The sequence below is a fragment of the Molothrus aeneus genome, chromosome 1 (assembly GCF_037042795.1).
Source record: "Molothrus aeneus isolate 106 chromosome 1, BPBGC_Maene_1.0, whole genome shotgun sequence".
NCBI classification, from domain to species: Eukaryota; Metazoa; Chordata; class Aves; order Passeriformes; family Icteridae; genus Molothrus; species Molothrus aeneus.
Window position 1 is genome coordinate 108,096,882 of NC_089646.1, and position 20,208 is coordinate 108,117,089.

The 20,208-nt window shown below is 35.8% G+C and overlaps 1 long non-coding RNA gene across 2 annotated transcripts in view; it reads left to right on the plus strand.

Moving 5' to 3' along the window:
• The window catches only part of LOC136554491 (uncharacterized), a 55,051-nt gene extending 38,781 nt beyond the window's left edge, over positions 1-16,270 (plus strand). Inside the window, exons 3-4 of one of the 2 annotated variants that reach the window (XR_010783340.1) lie at positions 11,153-11,241; positions 15,060-16,270. This is a non-coding gene — a long non-coding RNA (uncharacterized lncRNA). Of the gene's footprint in view, positions 1-11,152; positions 11,242-13,419; positions 13,681-15,059 lie in introns of those variants that run through there. The other variant, XR_010783339.1, reaches the window with a different exon arrangement.
• The last annotated feature ends 3,938 nt before the right edge of the window (positions 16,271-20,208 follow it).

The following is a 20,208-nucleotide window of genomic DNA, read 5'->3' on the forward strand; positions in this document are numbered from 1 at the left end:
AAACCCCAGCCTTTTTATCTGCAAATCTGGAGTTCTAATAATCCAACTAATCTCTTTCAGACCATCACTTTCTAGGTCTGTAAATCTGGCAACATGAGAAAGGTAGAGGTATTATAATGTGATGAGATCTGATCATAAATTGTTTTAACCTGAGACTCTCTGGCCTGGTAAGACTCAAGTTTTGGAATAAAGGATAATGAAAAAACTCAACAAACAAAATCATCACCACTAGCGAAAGCAAATAGGAAAGGTATTGAAACTAATGACTGCAATAAATGTTTGCATTAGAAATCAGTTACCACTGAGTATCGCTAAACAGGTAATTTTCACCAGGCTAGCAGCTAGATTACCTGCTTTAGTGGATACAGGTTATAAAGCCAGAAAACCTTGTTATGTCAATTTTCTTGCTGGCAATGTAATCATGTTGAATACCTTTTGCCCTAACACTGCTAGGGAGAGAGTCATTTTCTTATTACCAAAACCCAGCATTCAAGGCTAATGCTTCAATAACACTAAAAAAATCTCCTTACTTTCTCTACATATTGATGTTTCTGTCATTGCAAGGGGAGTGCTTTTATCAGCTGAGTTAGAGATGGCCCAACATTCTATTTTGAATGAACTTTCCTATTATGGTTAAGCAAACCCCAGGTCAGTTCAGAAATCAGTCCATTAACTGAAAAGTTGTGGAAGGGAAGAACTGGCAATTGGAACTGACAGCTGACTTTTAAGATAGAAATTGGGGACCACTCCTGAATGTAATTGCTAAGGAAGCAGCAATCTGCAGCCTGAGTTACTTGAGAATTGTTCAGCTCAGAGCAGGACTTGTAGAGTGGTTTTTCTTGCCTTCTGGTGACAGGAAACATGACCTGGCCACTATACATGGTCACTAAAAAGATTGCAGTTAGCTTGCCATTGATGGACAAGGGTATCCTGCTCATTATTGCTGCTGCTTAGCTTTTACTTTGAGAGTGAAGCTAGGCTGCCCTTCAACTCAGCTCCCAAACCCGTACAGTGGCACTCTCCTCAAAGTTAAAAAAAAGCACAGCCTCTGCCACTGCTCAGGTTAAGACCATTGGTCAGGAGATGACTATTAAGGTACTCACATTGCTCCCTGCAGGTGAGTACGTTACTTCCAAGAGTTTTCCAGATCTTACACAGCAAAATATGTCGACTTTCAGGTCCAGTGTAATCCCCAACCATTTTTGTGCGGAAACCACCTCATATCTGGTTCCATGTTTGGCTAAGGCAATTAAATAATTGCATGTCATGGTGATGTCCACACGAAAACCATCCACATGAAAACTGGCTGGCCTAAAATGACTTCTCACATCCCACCCCACAAACCCATGCTCAGACAAAGTGTTAGGAGGGAAGCAATGCTCTGTGACTACCCTTATGTCATGGGCAGTCCTGGCTGACAGGCATCAATGTGATGAGAAAACCCCAGAATGTACACCTTTGGATTTCTATTTTGACTGTCCAATTGCTTCCCAAGGTAAGGGTGTGAGCTTTTGGATCATACATATAAGGCACTTAAATCTATCATATTATATAGGAAGCACAGCTCAAAGCTCTGGATTTTGGATGATACGTTGGGGGAAAAATTCTTTAAAATAGACATTGTTGTGCCTAATGCAGATATATCAAAGTTTTTTGGTCGATCCCGTGAGGAACAAAAGTCTTAGGCATCTTTGACTTCCTTTGTCAATCAAAGTCAGTGGGAAGCACATTTAAGTCTGGAACAAATACCACTGTGGCTGTTCAGTGGTAAACCTGCATGGAGGTGTTTTGTCTACTATCACTGAAGCAAAACACAGTGCACTATTTCTTAAAGACTTTTTTAAAAAAGCTCAAAAGTTAGAGGAATTTTTTTTTTGCCTTTTTCTCGCAGCTGCTTCTAGTTCAGCATAAAATTCTTAAGTGTGATGCACACTTATGAGGGAGGAATTCTGCAAGATGACACCCTTTTTTCAGTTTACCACTATGTGAATATAAACAGCAAACACATTCCCTTTCTATAGAACACCATTTTTAGAGTCTCATTTATTGCCTGTTCCATCATATCCCTACTATGAACTGATGAAAAAAATATGTACACTCCAAAGAAGGGTGTGGTGATGTTTTTAACCTGTGATTTCCACAGATGCCAGTTTCAGAAATCCTGGAGTGTTGATACATATGTGGTGTCCCCAGATAAAGATTTTCTTTAATGTTTCATAATACAATTTCCAAATAGTCTTTTAGTGGAAAACAGTTGGTGCTTGGATGTAATTTCACATAAAGAATAAGGGGTCAGAGGACTTGTACTGGAGTTCTGTGTCCACCCAAAGAATGTTAACCCTCTTTTTTTCATGCTAAGATTCTCTGGGGAGTCTCTCACAAGTATGTATTGTAGATGATCTTGTCTCTACCTAGGTGAATAATAGCTTATAAATTCAGTACTTTTATTACAAACATAGTATATATTTTTAAAAAGCACAGTACTAAGATGCATTGGTGCAAAATAGTTACTACAGCAGAAACATATATTTTTAATGAGCCCTAAAGCCAATAAAACAGCAATTATGAATGTAATTCACTACCATAACAAAGTAATTTATTTATCATAATAAATTATCTCAGAATTAAAAAATAAAATATTACTTTGGCTACAGTCTGTCAGAAGGGGCAGATTTAACTATTCTGCTTTAAATGAGACATTAGAAAAGACAAATCAGGCAATTATATGTTAGATAATTAAAGGCCTTATGAAAACCAGACACATTTTGAAGAGAGAAAAGAAAATGTAATTCTCACTGGAGGTAAGAATCCAACTTTCTCTTCAGAAAAGTCTATAACTGAGAGAAAAGTTTTGCATTTTATTTTTTTTTCTTTTACTTGAAGAAAAAACAAGTGTAGAATTAGATTCTAAGCATTAAGTTATAAAAAACCCCTCACACTGACCTCCAGAATTTTGGAAGAAATCCCAGTGAGTAATGAGGGAGTAAGAGAATGAGAAAGGAAAAAACTTTTTTTTCTTTTTTTTTTCTTTTCTTTTTTTTAATACTTACAGTGCCTTTAGGGACTTTATCTCAGTATGTTGAGTAAACAACACAATGGAATTATACAGGTAGTCTCTCCCTCACCACATGTTTAAATCATGCAACAAATGTTTGACTGGTGGCTTTGTACTGAAAAGTGTCCGATCACTTCAACCTTCTGGTAAAAGAGAACATGACTTAAAGGGAAGTGAGTTAGAAAATAATACAGCAACACACAAAAATTTGGCAGCAGAATCACTGTGAGAGATTGAAGCATCATCTCTAATATAAGCAAGCAACCCTGAGAACTGGAAGCAGAGGATTTCAGATAGCTTGGGAATTTGGCTGCCTCTGTGGCAGATACAGTAAACAGCCTCAGAAATGATTGTGTATTTCTGCTAATCACTTAGGCCATAAGATAACAGCTAAGTTGACATTTTGTGTGCAAAAAGTGAAACTGCTTACTCTGGTTCCCTATTTTCTGTCATTTTTGCAGAACAGTGACTGTCAGCAATGCACCCTGAGTGTAATAACAGTACAGCACATTGGCAAAAAGACAACCTTGAGACTTATGTGCCCCCAAACACAAGGCCTCTCTGAAATTTTCTCAAGTTTTAAAATCATAAATGTTTCTATCTTTGCACATCATCTAGTAAGAACGCAAAGAGTGCAAAAAGAAAGGAAGTTGAAGGCTACTTGGGCCTTCTCTTGTTTTAGAAATATGCCCAGCACTTGGTCTTTAGCTTGCTTTCTTTTCACACTTAAGTATTCAGTTCCATCACTGCTGTTTAGGGATAATTTCATGACTTGGTGTTGCAATTGGTTTTGTTATTAGAACTAATTTAAAACATTTCTCTCTCTTTATCCACAGCCATACATTTTTATTTGCACTCAGGTACTGTTGCTGAAAAAATTGTTCATGAAACCACAGTGTAATTTTCATTGATGATATATCCTTGGTAAAGACAGTTCTCTTTAGGGAAGGTAGAAGTAGTGTTATAAACAAAAAACTTGAAGAACCATTTATCTTGAAGTCAGATAAAATTTGCTTTTCATCAGGGAATGTAAAAACTCACATGTAAATACAGAATAACACTGTTTCAGGCTTAGGCATTCAGAAAAGAGTTTCTGTCTTCCTGTGCTCCCTTCATTTAAACTTAATAGGAAATACATCAGTACTGAAATGATCTATTAATGATTTGTATATAATATCACTCACAGTCTGTAATGTTTTCTTCTGATACTGTGTTTTTCCTAAAGGTACAATTAAAGTACTGAACCTATCACAAGTATCACTTTGCTCTAGAAAAAGAAGCAATATATTGTCTTTCCAACCTGTATTTCACATTTCTGCATGCACATAATTACATGCTTACAGTTATTACCTTTGTTAATATCACAGGCAAGATGTGATTTTGATGCTGAAGAGAGGTGCATATGGCCTTCATCAGTTCATCCTACTGTGGTAGATGTGGCCTTCAGCAGTTCACCTTAGTGGTGAACACCCATGGTCTTTTTGGAAGAAGCACATCTAAAATAGGAACAGTTTTGTGTAGAAATTCTGACAGTCCATCCTTTCCTCTAGTGAAATCATGGGGATTTTGCCAATGGGTGGGTGAAAGATTATCTCGAAATCTTGCTGAGTGCTTCCATCGATGATAAGGGAAGTGTCAAATCACATAAGGAGTAAATATGAAGAGTATATTTAATTCAAGCATTTTGGGAAGCAGAAAGAAAATACCTAGAGACATGAGAAATAATGTATATGGTGATAAAGGAGAGTAGAGGTGGATGTTTCCATAGGAACCAAGAGAAAAGAGATTTGTCTGTCTTCAGAATCACTCGGGGTCAGCAAGTTTCTTGGTACAATTCTTCCTTTTCCTTCTGTTCTTGAAAACTCTTTAGATACTTGGAAAAGAAAAAAGAGTTTGAAAGGTGGACAGAAGTCAATACTAGGTTAACTGCAAAGCCAGTGTTGCCTAATTTGCATGAGGTCTTCTATGGTATCAAGTATCTTTCAGTGATAATTAATGCATGTGTTTATAAGGAGCTGATGAATACTAATTAGGCCACACATGTCTTCTTTGGGTTGTTAGGTCTGGGAAATATGGAACATAACACTTTTCTCCTTCTGCAGAATGGTGAGAAAAGCAAGTAAATCTCACCAGAAGAGTACTGGCCAGAGAAAATATTACTATTTTCATGTCCCTAGTTGTAGTGACTAAAAGTTTTGGGTTTTTGGTTTTTTTTTTGTTTTTTTTTTTTTTTTCTTATAAGTGGATACTCTGACACATGTTCAGGCAGAAAAATGTGATTTGTTTATATAACAGAACCAAAATGCTTCCAAAGCCCAGATATTCAAGGAGATATGTGAAATGCCTTGTGCTAGAAAAGATCTGGAGCTGACAGCTAGCAAATAGCTAGGAAGGAGCTAGTAATGCATTGCAGTGGCAATAAAAAGCAATGTGATCTCGTGTGCAAGTAATGGAACAATTACTTGCACAGCATCATTGTGGTTAAACCTCTATGGCCAGATCACACCTGCACTATTGCCTCCAGTTCCACCACCTACAGAAAGGTACCAGTAAATACAGAGTTGCAATGGTTGAAAGAGTGAAAGAGGAGGAACATTGAAAAAGGTCCCTACTATTTTACTCAGCCCAATAGCAAATATGGAAATGGTTGAACTCATACATGACAAATATAATTATGAAACAGGATAAGAAAAATATCGAAGCTTAACTATGGTTAAATAAATATAGGTTGCATATGAAAACAGTGTATTTTTTTCATGGTAATATTTTCCCCATGGGAATGCCAACATTTTTACAGTAAGTTTGAGGAAATCCCTGGAGAGCATATGTCAGGAAGCAATCATGAATTTGTAGTTATAAGAATGCATTTAGCATATCTTTCTCATTCTCATTAGTATTATTATTATATAAATAATATTCAATTAAATATAAGAGATAGGGGAATTGTGAGCTGCAGGAAAGAAGAAAAGTTGTAGCTATATGCTCCTCATCAGATTCGCAAATTACTGCAAGAAATAATTTCTTTTTAGTCAGATGTAAAAGGAAAAATATGGAATGCAAAGCATGACTTAAAGGTCAGTGGGAAGAAGACTTGAGTGCTCAGAGTTCTGCCATGAAATCATAGGAACTTTATCAGGTGACATTGAATGGGACATCTCTTCAAGGAAATTAATTTTCCAGAAGTCTGGTCTTATTTTCCCTACAGCTTGAATTTCTGTAGACCCCAGAGACAAGGTTTCTGGTAATGCTGCTTCCTTAAGGCGACACATCAAAGAGAAGCTTTGCCTTGAGTTAACATTAGGAGTAAGTGAGAAGAAATACACCAGACAGCCAGACTGTCTGTTTTAGAGTCCCTTCAGACCAGTGGTGGCATGAACATGGCCAGGCAGAAGCCAGCTGAGAGCCGGGGTTGTTTGGGGAAGTTTTTCACCCTTTTCACTTCTGTTTAAAACAGCAGCTGCTGGCCTTGCTAAAATGGGTCTAAAATTGGTTCTTGACAAAATCATGTATAGTCTCAAGGCTGTTATTCTTTCACGATCATGGAGATTATTGTTGTTCTGCATGCCTGGATCTTGAAAATGACGTACTACAGCATGTTCCAAAGTCAGTCATGTAAAAAGTCAAGAAATGAGCTAGTAAACAAAAATTCACATTATCCTGACCAGCTTTGCTAGTTGCTTTAAAAGAGAATGATAAAGTTATGTTTCCTGCACTGACCCTGTAGTTCTTTCTGTAGTTTTCTATAAGCCTGTTGTGGAAGACAGAATTTAAATGTCATGGATCATTGCCAGCAGAAAAATGAAACTTCTCTTGGGTGGGAGCAGAGAATGTCAATGGCTTGTTTGAGCTTCGGATTCATTTTGCAGACACACAACTCAATTCAAGGAGATTTGGTAGGATGAGATAAACAAGTGTTGACAAAACGTAGAAAAGAAACAGACTTTCACATACTTATGGAAGGTAGGTAAGCTGCTTCTCTGAAAGGGAGCACTTTAGAGGCTGATCTCTTGCCAGGCTTAAGCTGCAGATTGCTGTGTAGCATGTCTGTGTTTCATTCCTTTCCCTGAGTTAGACATGGTTTCTCATCCCCTAGAAACGAAAGGTGGATGAGCAGAAAAAAAAAGAGGGGAGGGAATGATGTCTTTTTCTCCAGTTCTGAGGTATCAGAACAGGCATGATCCAAATGTGGCACCATCACTTATTAATGTCAGAGCTATCCATACACAAATCAAGACAGTCTGAAAATACACCTAAAGAAAAGACCTTGATTGTTTTCCTGCACATTAGGTGGAAAATTAAACTCAGAAATACTTTTTAGAATACAGTTCTCTTTTGGTTTTTTGCCAAGACATTGATACAAAGATCTGTGCTTCTAGGCTAAAAGGAGTGCTTTTCTAAAAGAGACTGTAGGATGAAGCTCTCTGAGGTATCTTACTCACTGATTTTGTAAATAGATTTTAGTGGGATAATTTCCATTATTAAAATAATCATGCCAATAAAATATTTGTCTGAAACAGGGTTCTACGCATTACTGAGGTCATCTTTTCCTAAACAGGAAACAAGATTAGGGCTTTGCAGACAAAATTATCAGTTCTTATTGGGTGGACTTGATGTAACATTTCTTTCTCACTTTAAATCTGTTTAGTTTGAAGTTATATCTTTTTGAATTCTTCATCTTTCACAAATGTTTCTGTGCACTTACTACCTAGGGCATCTGTACACTAGTGCAGACTACTAATTAGCCTATTTTTTGAAATAAATTTTCCCATGTAGATTAAATTAGGTTTTAACCAGTGTGACTGTAGAATTCAGTTCAACTCAGAGAAGGCAATAATCTAGAGAGTTTACATTAATGTAAAAGAGAGTGAGATATTTTTTCTCAAGTGGGATAACAACTGGGTATGGTTGCTCCATCTATGCAGGTTTTTTGTGTTTTTATCAATACCCCTGTGACACTAGTAATGCATAGTTTGAATGAAATGTAACCTGTCAGGGAATAGAAAGATGGATAGAAAATTAAAGTATAAATCTTGTGCATAGTTTCTCATTGTATAGATTTTTGTATCCTTAGTTAAGCCCAAATATTTATGAAAACAAGGACAAGTTCCATAGGTAGAATAATATGAAAATCTCTATCTACATTGTGAAGTATCTGTGGAAAGTAAACAAGAAAATTAAATTACTGTATAAAGAGATAGTTTCTTATATGCATTCAAAGTCCTTTGTGTATACAGATGTGCATTTGCAAGTACTGCTTGGTATAGAAAGTATGTTGTGTCCATGAGAATCCATATACAACTCAACTTCAAAATTAACCTCTCCCTGTATAGATACCATATTTCTCAAAGGATCAACTATTAGATTTTCTTAAATCCTCTTCAAATTAGCAACATAATTCAATCCAAACTCTGATTCTCACAAGTGGTGCTCATTATATATTTTGGTGTATTACAACTGTTTTAGCTTTTGTCTGGGAAATGATAATATACCAAGTCCTCTTTGTATATCATTTTTTTCTATCTCTTTTTGGCCTAAGGAAAATAAAATAGAGGAGAAAAAGTGGTGAAAGGATCAGGTGTCTGCTTGTTATTAGCAAACCCTGGGTACTTTATTTTACCTGATGTAAACAGAACTGATGGTGGAGGTATGACTGACACCAAAGAAGTCTTCAAACATCAGCATTTTCTTGCTCTTCAGTACAACCTTTTATACCCTTCCTCTTTCATGCTTTACACCTGTGTGCCCTTTCTCCCCTTTTGTGATTGCTCAGTACACCTCAGCATTCCATGCCTCCTTGCCCTCAACACTCTTCACCTGTCCTACACAGTTACAGCCCATTGGGGATGTGGCTCAGCCCCAGACCCACTCCCAGTTATCACAAACTGTGCCTACAATGAACAAAAATGCTGACTGTACTCTGTATACAACAAACAACTCCTCACTGGCGCAGGGCTGAAGAAGAAAGGTGAAACAATTTCAATCATCATGTTAATAAACCCCCTATATTTAGCATAAGTTCTCATTTAAATGTTTCCTAGGAAATTGAATGGAGCAAACAAACATCAGGATTCTTCTTGCAGCAGGCTGGACCAAAGATAATTCAACACTGCATGTGGTCCAAAGCTGAAACTGAGGTGAAGGAAGGTGAAGTACTGCTCAGTCAACCCTATGATACCCAGTGACTACCCTCTGTTTTGATCTCAGAGCCATATATGCCCTTCAACAAGTCCTAAACCTGACTGCTGTGGCATAAGCAAAAAAACCCCACAGAACAGTGTGACATCCATAAACCAACTCTAGGGCAAAATAAATGTCATCAGGAAAAAGAATCAGGACCATCATATTCATAAGCAAAGAGTCTGCACATCATTTTCCTTATTCATTGCTCGGTAATGACAACTTCAAAAGCTTATATTTCCACTTACTTTGACAACAAACACATTCAATCTATAGTTATTGAAGCTGGTTATTTCAATATCAATTTATTAGCAGCATTAACATGAATGCTGATTGTTTTTAAATGCAAAAACAATGTCTTTGTCACTAATTTTAGAACTAATCTTAATTTGAACTTGACATTAATATAAACATGACAATGCCACTTTGCCACTGTGTATTGCCATCATGTATTTTTATTTTCTCATGGGAACTGAGAGAATATGATTCATAATGACAATATTAATATAAGCCTATGAATAACAATAAGGATTTATAATAATATTAACATACATTACATCATCTGTATTGAATCTGTCAACAATAATATCTTAGATTTTTTTTCCTGACATGGCATACATTTTCATGTGTCTATAAATGTCTTCATTAATATACATTTATGATTACTCTTAGGTTTATGCATAGTCTCTTCTATTATGCAAATAAGGGTTATAACACACTCAAAGAGAGCAACTCTCCATACATCACTTTTATCTTTAGTAAGTCCTGTAAAAGGGAAGTAGGTTAAAAACTCATCCCCATTAATTAAAATTGGTTTACATTCTTGAACGAAAAATGTTCATAGCAAAGGATATCTATGAAACCGTTACATAGCTTTTGTATATAAAATCTCTCAGAAAAAAACCTATAAAAAAAAAGTATTTTTCAGTACTGACAAAAAGAATAATGAAAAGGAAGCTATTTACAGCTTGTAGTGAAAGTTTTATCTCTACATACATCCAGGTGCAATTGGGGACAATAAGACAGTCACAAAGGCAGTTCTAAATGATGCATAGTTGTTCGAGGGCATATGGTACATTTCACTTTTAACTGAGATTTTTTCTACCCTTTTAGTGCTTTATGTTAGAATCTTAACAAGATTTGTTAGTCCAGCTTGTTTTCTTTAATGTACAGTTGCTAAAAAAAGCCAAGAAGGAAAACTAGTGTCACAGCCATCTGTGAAAAGAGACAGAGCAATAAATGTGTTGAATTGTGGTGAGATCTACACCAGTAACGATGAAGGTCTCTGGGGAAATCTTCACATGCTGTTGATCTTCTAGTGAACTGGACCATCAAACACATCACTAACATTACAAGGAAATAAAAACTTTTTCCTGCATCTTCCTTCACTGCATATAAGAAGAAAAACCTGTCTGTAGAGATTAGTAATTAAACTATCTCAAGATGAAAGTGCGAGTGACATCTTTTAGCCCCAAAGAGTTTAGGAATTATCCTTCTGTTCTTGTGAGAGTGCAATTAGATTAAGTAGTCTCTATTGTCCATATTGAGAAAAAAGCTACCTGGAAGTGAAGACTTTGATTCAAAGAGATTTTTTTTAGAATGTCTGTAGGCAACTCATATGTTTGTATTGAAGCTTCAGCTCAGGAGCTTTTCTGAATGGGGAAGTAAGGTGATTGTTAAAATCCACACAGCCATGCCTAATGCAAAATTTCTGAAGCCCAATACGTACTTCTTTCTCTAGCCAGTGTCATTACTCATTAGGAGATACAACTTGTCATGTATGATTAAAAATGTATTAATTAAAATTGCCGTGTCAAAAGGTTAACTATATGATTTATGCTATTTGATTATAAGTGTCTTTAGAGAGATGTTAGTCTGGATTCCAATTTACACCATAAGATATATTCTCTTTTAACTCAGAAAGATGAGTTTCACCAAAGGAAAGGAGGAAGGATATGTTGAGAGAATACAGCTTTTGCTCTGAGATGGCTTCAAGAACCCTTTTACAGGTAAGTTTGTGTTGGGGTAGGCAGAGGGAACCTTGCCCTGGCAGCCACTGTTGCACATAGGGTACAGGAGGAGATCTTGCGGCTTCTGGAGGGGGCTCCCCAGACCTGCACTGCAGCACTCTCAGTCACAGGGCAGCATGACTTGTCTCTCTCCGCTTTGGTGGAAGCTGTCATAGCCAAATCTGACAGCCAAGCGGCACATCCAGGTTCTGGCAGGAGTAAAGCTGGGAACTTCCCCCTCCTCCTGATCTGTCTGCTGCTTAAACGAGGGTTTGTGTGTTTATGAGTGGCTTCCATGCCAGGGTCAAACATGGACAACTGTGATTCTGTTGTAGGGAATGTTATATGCAATTACTGCTATGGATGGCTGCTGTCAGTTTGAATACTGCAGGACAAGGTACTGTTTCAGCAGCTGCACAAAAAACCGCAATGGCTAGGAGTAAAGTTTATCAACATGTTTAAGGATCTTCCTAAGAAATGACAGTTATTTGTGGCTTTGATTTTGGTCCTTTGGGAGTCACACAGCATATGATGGGATCATCAATGTTTCATTTGGGTCACTCCACCATGTACCTTAAGTCAAAATTGGGCTAGATTTCATGTCATCTATTGTATTTAAATTCCTTGCTCTCTTGGTTTTGTACACAAAATCTTTACACAGCAGAATCAACATGAGATTGACTAGAGAGATGATTTTGGCCCTGGTCAGTTCTTGCTATATGAGTGGTGTTGAGTGGTATGTTTGCTGTCACTCAGGGTCTTGAGATCTGACTCACACCAAGTCAGTCCTGGAAGCACTGGAATCCAATGTAGAGATTTGTCTTTGTTGTTATATTAAAATTGTGTGAGATAAAAAGAAAAAGAATTTGTGGAAGGAAAGTATTTTCAGATGGCAAAACTGGGTTAAAATTATTTTTAGGTGTGTAGGTGCAAAGGAGAGCTATTTCATCTTTATTTTTCTGAACTACAACTTTTGTCATTGGTATATTGGTTGTACTTCCACTTGGGTCCTGTGTTGTCTTCAAGATATGTTGGATCTGCTACTGGAGTGGGAGTTGGGAGTGACAACCAAGGAAAACAATCTATTCTTATGCTTTAGGAAAGATATTTTGAGCAAATCTGTCTGCAAATTTACTACTCGAAGCTGTTTATTTTCAAATATTCAATGACAAAACCCAAGACTCATACCCTCTCAAACCTTCCTCAGAGCAGCATGCAAGAGGGCTGCTTAAAGTAAAAAAAAAAAAAAAAGACAAAAATGTCAACAGAAACCCTAAATTAATGAATTTTCTGTCATATATAATAAGAATAATGAAAATAAAATTAAGTATGAAATAGTATGCAAAATATTACATTAAACCCTTAATTTGTAGGCTTTCACAGGTATTGAAAAAGGTCTCGTTTCTGCAATATTTATTGTGTAGTCGAATTTCTGTGTTTTATTTTCATTTAAGATGCAAATTCTTATATAGTGACACTCATCAATTAAAAAAAAATTGATGTATTTTATAAATCCTACTTATAGATTTCTTTATAGACTAATGGAAATTTGCTAGATCTCTATTATAAAATGCTACAAATCTTTGATTAGATGTGTTTAATGTCTAAGATTTTTCATACCATTTTGACATAACCTATAATACCATTGTAATCATTATGCATGTAGGCATTTTCATAATATTTGAAAATAAATTACCTATCAATTCTGTTGATTCTTGCTTTTAATAAACAACTTAATCTCAGAACTTTTGCATTGTCCTTATAGCCTACTCTAAAGCATAGTGATAAGTAGTTTAATTGATTTCAATAGTCTGTAACACTTAGACTTTACTAGAAGGGCATAAAGTCATGCACGAGCTGTAAATCATAGTTGATTTACATGAGAAGTCTCTGGGGGGTGGATTGAAAGGGTGGTTTTATCAAATAGAGATCAACATTTATACCTGATGAAATAAATTTTAATAATTTGGAAATATTTTCCCCTATCTTTGAATGCTTTTTAGTGAGTTCTTGACTGAATTAAATTTATTCTTTGGATCTTCTTCATTTTACAGAAATTTATAGTGACTATGACCAAGCTAACCACTGCTCTTTTCCCAGGAAAACTGGATGATACCGTTAATATATCAGCTGCAAAATAATAATGTTAACCTTTGCATTGTCCCCTACTAACTTCAGCATCATCATTAACTGAAGTGTGACTCACTTCCCGGAGGATAAATTTTTCCATTTAAGAGGCCACATGAAGAGCATTACCTGCACAAGCAGGGACGAGTGCTGTGCAGTTGGGCAGATGCCTCTGAAGAAGCAGAGTTGGAGAAGGTGACGCAAATAAAGGGAACATAACGAGGGCCACAACTCCATTAGGCTGCACTGCCCAGTTAATTGCTCTCACTCCCATTTACCCATTGGAATACTCATGTGGATAAATGATACACAGAGGTACTGAAAAGGTGAGAGAAAGCTGTAGATAGCTGAGCTGTCTGTCTATTTGCTGTAGGAAAGAGTCTGTGGGTGTGCATATAAATTAAGTTACTGGCTGGTCTTTTTTTTTTGCTACCCTTAACTTTCCCTGTGAAATGTCTTTTCATGGCCTGACTTTTTAAAGGAAGAATCATGCAATTTGATGCAATTATGAACTGTCCTGACTATACTGGATTCATAGTGGCCTGATATATTTCAGCCTCAGCAGTTTATCAGCTACATTGAAAATAATAAATATAAGACCGAGAAAATATATATTTTTAAATTAATGTACAGAAACAGATTCAATTGTCCGCTAGTTCTCTGAAAACTGTTAAGTGTATATAATACCACAAACCATGCAATTGATATAATTTAGGAACACTTTCAAAAAGGTTGCCACCCTTACCAGAGCTTCTGTGAACTTCTGGATGCAGGTTTTACTGAATCTTGACTTTCATAGTTACTTTAAATTATAGACTTAAACTAAAAGAGCAACCTATTAATAAATACCATTCTATTTCAGCACAAAAAAATGGGCCAAAGTAATGGTAGGGCTCTGATTTAAACAAAGAGGAGATTTAAGGAAATAAATACCCACAGTGACATTACAGCATAAATTTCAGCTATCTGAATTGCAACCCATTGAAGGCAGAGTTTGCCTTAATGGTTATAATTATTTTGGAGTCTTTTTCTCTGTAGGCAGTTCAGCTTCTCAGAAAAACACCGTTTCTTTTGTCCTTCTCTTTGCCCTTACCCGAATCTATACAATCTAAACCACTGTAACATTCAAATAATGAAAATCATTAACAGAATGTGTGGGGGAAGTATTATTATCCTCAGTTCTGCATGTGAAGAATTGAAATCAAGACAGAAGTAAAAGGATTTGACCAGTTTCACCTAGGAAGTCTGTGGCACAGTAGGGAATAGAATGTGAGTCTTCTAAATCTAAGGTTAATTTCCTAACTTCTGACCCATCTAACCTCTGTAATTAGTCTCCTTTCCCATGTCCCAGCTGAGTGTGACTAAATATAACTCTAAGATATTGTGTTGTTCCTTGATTTGGTTTATGTTGGCTTCTTCCCATTACCATATTCTTATTCTGTATTCCTTTTATATAAGGTTTTCTTTTTTTATTAGGCCATAGTATCTGGAAAATGAAGAATAGATAAGTTCATTGCTAGGGTAGTCAATTATAGTGTCCTCGACCCTTAGTGTTGATTCAAGTTTTGACAAAAAATATACACAACGTAATGTTCAGATATGACAAAAATTATAAGTGAAATAACATGACAGACATGATTTTTGCCTTTGCATTTCAAATACATAATTATTAAATCTTAATCTTCTGTTAGGAAGAGAAGAGAAGAGAAGAGAAGAGAAGAGAAGAGAAGAGAAGAGAAGAGAAGAGAAGAGAAGAGAAGAGAAGAGAAGAGAAGAGAAGAGAAGAGAAGAGAGGAAAAGGGGTTGGTCCATTCTTTCCTTCATCAGAAGATCTTGTAATGCATTATTCTCAAAAGACATTTGTTTTCCATGGTGTTCTGCCATCTTTAGTTGACCCCATTCTTCCTTTCATTGCCTAATAGACTGGTCTGGGAGGACCTCATTTGGATGGAAGGAGGAAATATTCTTCCTCAGATAGAATGAGGGCAAATCTAGTAATCTTCAGCAGCTCGATACACAAGCCCCAGTTACGTCAAAGCAAACCCTGGGTGAGATCATTAGGAAAAGAATTTCTGAATAAATCTATTTAAAAGTTAATGAAGGTTAATGTTCTTACTGGCTAAGATTTCCAAAATTAATTCTTCTGCAAGCAGATTTGTATACTAGTCTCCTTTGAACACAAATACATGCAAGAAGTACCTTACCACAAACACATTCAAGAAGTACCTCACCCCACTTTCTGCCAATCTTAGTCCTGTCTTTAAATATTCAAAATTTTAACAATCATAAAGTATCCAAATGTGTAGAAGTTTCTGCAGTTAACTGAGACTGACTTTCAAAGCTATGAGCTTTTTGATCTCCTAAAGATCTGAGAGCATTTTGTAGTTTACACTTGCAGAGAGGTGTTTCAAAAGAGATATGATTATCTCATAGTCATAAAAAAGCATAATGAGTTATTTTTATTTTTTAAAATATACAAAGCATTTATTTGTGTGAATATTTTCTCCAGAAAACCCCACAGGTTTATGAGACAAAAGATCCAAAGATCATTGACTTTGAAACAACATAAGAGCATGTGTGAATTTTTTATTCATATTCTTTTTTTTCATATGAAAAGAAGAAGTGTTCTTTTAAACTGAAGAAATCCAGCACAATTACTTTTCTGAATCAGTTTTCTGTCATCATTAGTGGAAGAAAATACATATAAAATTTAATGGTCATGAACTGACTGGAAAGAAAAAGGTTGCAAGCTAAAAAGAAATACTGAAAAAATTTCAGATCTCTATTTTCTGGGTCATGTATGATTTTGGAACAATCTGTGTATGTTTTAAGCAAGTAGAGATCATAAGAGAAAAAAAAATATTTTAAATAATTCTGTAAATAAAAATGTCTATTTACCTGAGTAATTTTGAGTTTGCTTTGATAATCTAGATTACTTAAACTCATCCACAGAGTTTAGTATATCCACTTTTGGAAAAAATTGAACTTTTGCTGAACTGTCAAACATACAATTTCAACTCAACTAATTGTTTTTATTGATTTATTTTTTTCCAGGAGAATAAGCAGGTTAGTCAGTTATGGAATGTCTGATAAAGAAAAAAGATATATTCTTAAACATTCTCCACACAATTGTTTTCTCCTCTAGAAATGAAGGAAAAGAAACATTGTCTTAAAATGTCTGTCCAGAATTGACAATAATTTCTTATTGTTTTGGCAAAAGAATGTGGATAATATTGGTTACACTTGAACTGAGTACTGTGATTTATTTTAGAGTCACTGTTATTCAATTTGGTGTTTAGCTGCCTTTTCATCATCTCTGTACTTACATCCACTGAGAGCAGAAGTTGCTGGGCACTGCTTATGATTCTTTGGTATTTCCTACTGGTATGCTATGTGTGTTCCTTTGAGATAGGAAATATGAATCTTTCCTGGAGCATATGTGGCCCCAAAATGAAAAACCCAAACCTCCAAACTCCCTCCTCCTAGCCTCTCCAACAACTATTTTCAAAGGATCTCTCCAGCTCCCTTATCTCATTAGTGCACCTGATGGCTCTGCCCAACAGCTTTCCCATCTCTCTTCAGGGCCCTAGAAATGTCCAAATTGACTGCTATAAGCAATGTGTTTGGCTGTTGTTTCAAGTGAAAAATGGACAGAATGTAATTTTCTTTGTTTCAGTATCATATTTTTTAACTACACACTGTTGTCTGCCCAGAACATGTCTGATGAAACTGGAGAGCCTTATGCCTTCCTGAATTTCTAAGCACCACCATACTTATGTAAAGCTATTAAACACTATGTGATGATTAATGTATATAATGAGTGATCAGCTCAACGAAATTTCCATGAAAACCAGTTTATAAAGAAAAAATGGAAAAAAAAAAATGAAGTAGAGATGGTATGTGTCTGAAACTTGTTCTCTCATATCACTACTGTGTGAAGGAGTCATATGAGTACAGAATTCACGTGCAGCCGCTGGGAAATGTGATGTGTAAAAAAATACTACCAGCCTTCCATCTGACTTTCTTAGGTAGCCAAGTATTGCAGAAATTTTGCCTGACATGTAATGAATTTATTATCTAAATGCTCATTAGGTAACGTAAGAAGATAATCTCCATTTGCATATGAGCAAGATGTGTACCAAAATAGCTGCAGCTTAAACTTGCAAACATTGTATCACAAAATATTGATTTTTTCAAAGACTTCAGCATACTTAAAGAATTTTCTATGTGTCTTTCCCTTGGCTTTAATTATTCAGGACCTTTGAAAAACAAACTCAATGTTTTTAACATGCTTACTCAGAAAATTAGAAATTAGGAGAGTCAATTATGAAAAGTTTAATATGACTGACTTCACTTATCTGACACTGGAGTTTGTTGACAAATTCAGTTCTTTTTTCTTTTTTTTTTTTTTTTTTTTTTTTTTTTGGTAAAAATAGACCAGCTTTTAGTACAAATGTTGCTGGGGACCTAGCATTATGACCTGTACCACCCTTCTTCATGTGCAGAATACTGGTCTCTGCACCTCATTGGAGTTCCAACCTTCAAATCATGTTTTGCCTTTTCCTGCTAGGTTAAAAATCATGGTACTATCAGAAAATTTCTAATTTGTGTCAATGGTACTTAGAACTTAAAAAGAAGTAATAAATATAATATCAAATTCAAGTGGAAGGAATTATTTGACTCCACTTTACCTGTAAACATGTGATGTATTGTGATGTATTGATCTGTCTCCATCTGTAATAACCTGCACATTACCATTCTGTGTTTTAAGAGACCTAAAAATCTAATCCAAAGCCATATTCACAGAGAAGATGCATAGTGGGCATGCACTTCCCAGGAGCACAATTAGAGGGTTTATACTAGAGAAGGCTGTGTTGGATTTGGGACTGCAAGATTACATTTCCATTTTTTGTAAAATTAGTGTCTGTTTTAACATGTTCTACTTACAGTCAGGGCTCTGCATTAGCAGGACAGCATTTGCTTTCAATACCTAGTTTGCACCTTTGTATCATGCTGTATCTACACCCAAAATACATAGGTGTAGAAATCTGGCCACTATTAACTTGATGAGTTTGTGCCTGGCCCTTGCACAGTCCAGATGAATTCCAAGGAGCCTAAATGTTCTTTTGTGTTTGTCCAGCATTTACATCTCCATTCACTCCTTAAATATCTAGGTGCACCTTAAATTCTGCTTGCAATTTTTCCTTGTGTGAATTTTTTTGGGTATGCTCATAATGAGCCAAGTCCAAATACAGTCAAGCAGCTCAGTTCCAACTTCCCAGCTATCTCCTGGAACAAAGGAGATAATGCTCTGTGCTCTCTCTGACGCAGTAAGAGCTCTCTGAGGAGAATGAGGACAGCCAGCAAGGGGAGGGAAAGCAAACTGAAGAGAGACATCTGAGCCAGAGCTCCCACCTCCCCAAGGACTCCTCCAGCCAACAGTGAAGCCTTGTCTCCAAGGCACTCTGACATTCACAAGTGCAGCAGAAGCATGGGAGTTGTTAGAATTGCCTGGGGTTTGTTCAGTTTCCTACTTAAATGCAGTGTGCTGTGCTCTCTATCATTATATCTGGGAAGAAGGTTACCTGACCAAATTTTTCTGAATATTTTTAGCTTATGCTCCTTCTTGTCCCTCATAGTTTAGTGAAAGAACTAGAAAGAACAGCATGTATTTTGTGAAATATTTCTCTTTGTTGGTTTTTGATATCAAATTTTGTCATTATTTCATCCACAGGTTTTCCACTAGAGAAAAGGTTGTTCAGTCTGGTCCTCAGTTTTTTATCCTATCCACACTGAAAATAATCTTACTGGCAACAAAAATAATCTTATTTGAATAAAAGAGATTGAAAAGTGATATGAAATTTGTTTCTACATTTAAAAAAATTTAAACGACTCTGCTTTTTAGTTGAACAATGACTGTATTCAGTTTATCATTCCAGATATTTCTTCCTCTATACTTCCTCACCAGGTTTTGAAAATACTTATTTTTTTAAGGGAGAACTATTTCACAGACCCTCCCACTTTGTCTGAGAAACACAATCACGTGAGAACTGATTGCTATCCCCTGAAAGGATGTTTTCACTTAGAATTAATACAGCTTTATTTAATTTATGACATCACATGACATGATAAATTATGAATTAAAAATATCATTATTTTCTGTGTGAATGTTTGTCATCCATTTTGATAGCAAATTAATCCTGAAGCTTTTGAAAAAGAGCTTCCAGCAGCACACAGTAACATCATTAGTAGCACAACCTCAGAAAAGTCCTTTTGCATATAGGGAGTCCTAGAATCTGCACTGCTCTGATTTGTCTGGCTTCTATAATTTACTAGATTTTCCTTTATAATATGTTGTATTCAAAGCTAAATAGAATGGATTGCTTACACTCAAACAATAGTTTATAGATAGCAGGATTTAAATATGACACATGTGCTGCCCATCAGTTCTAGCAAGGACAGAGGTATGGATCCAGCTGACAGTACTCTATCAAAAGCTTGTTTGCAAATTACTAATTTGCATATCTGCCCTAGCATACACTTTCAAACATTTTTTTCAATTTTTTTTTTTATAATTTCCTATTGTGCATTCATTTGCTTTCAAACTCAGCCAGACATGAAAAAATATTCTGCATACCATGAGGCATATGTCTAAAACAATCCTCTAGGTTTTTTGAAAAAACACAAGGACATTTTTTCTGTTATTTTAGTATTTTGATTTCACTAGAAAAGATGAAGTGATGGACTAGAAATAATAGCACAAAGCTAACTAAACCCCTTTTTATCCTAGAACATTTGAAATTGTTTGGCTGAAGTTTCAGTCAAAGATTTGTGCTGTTT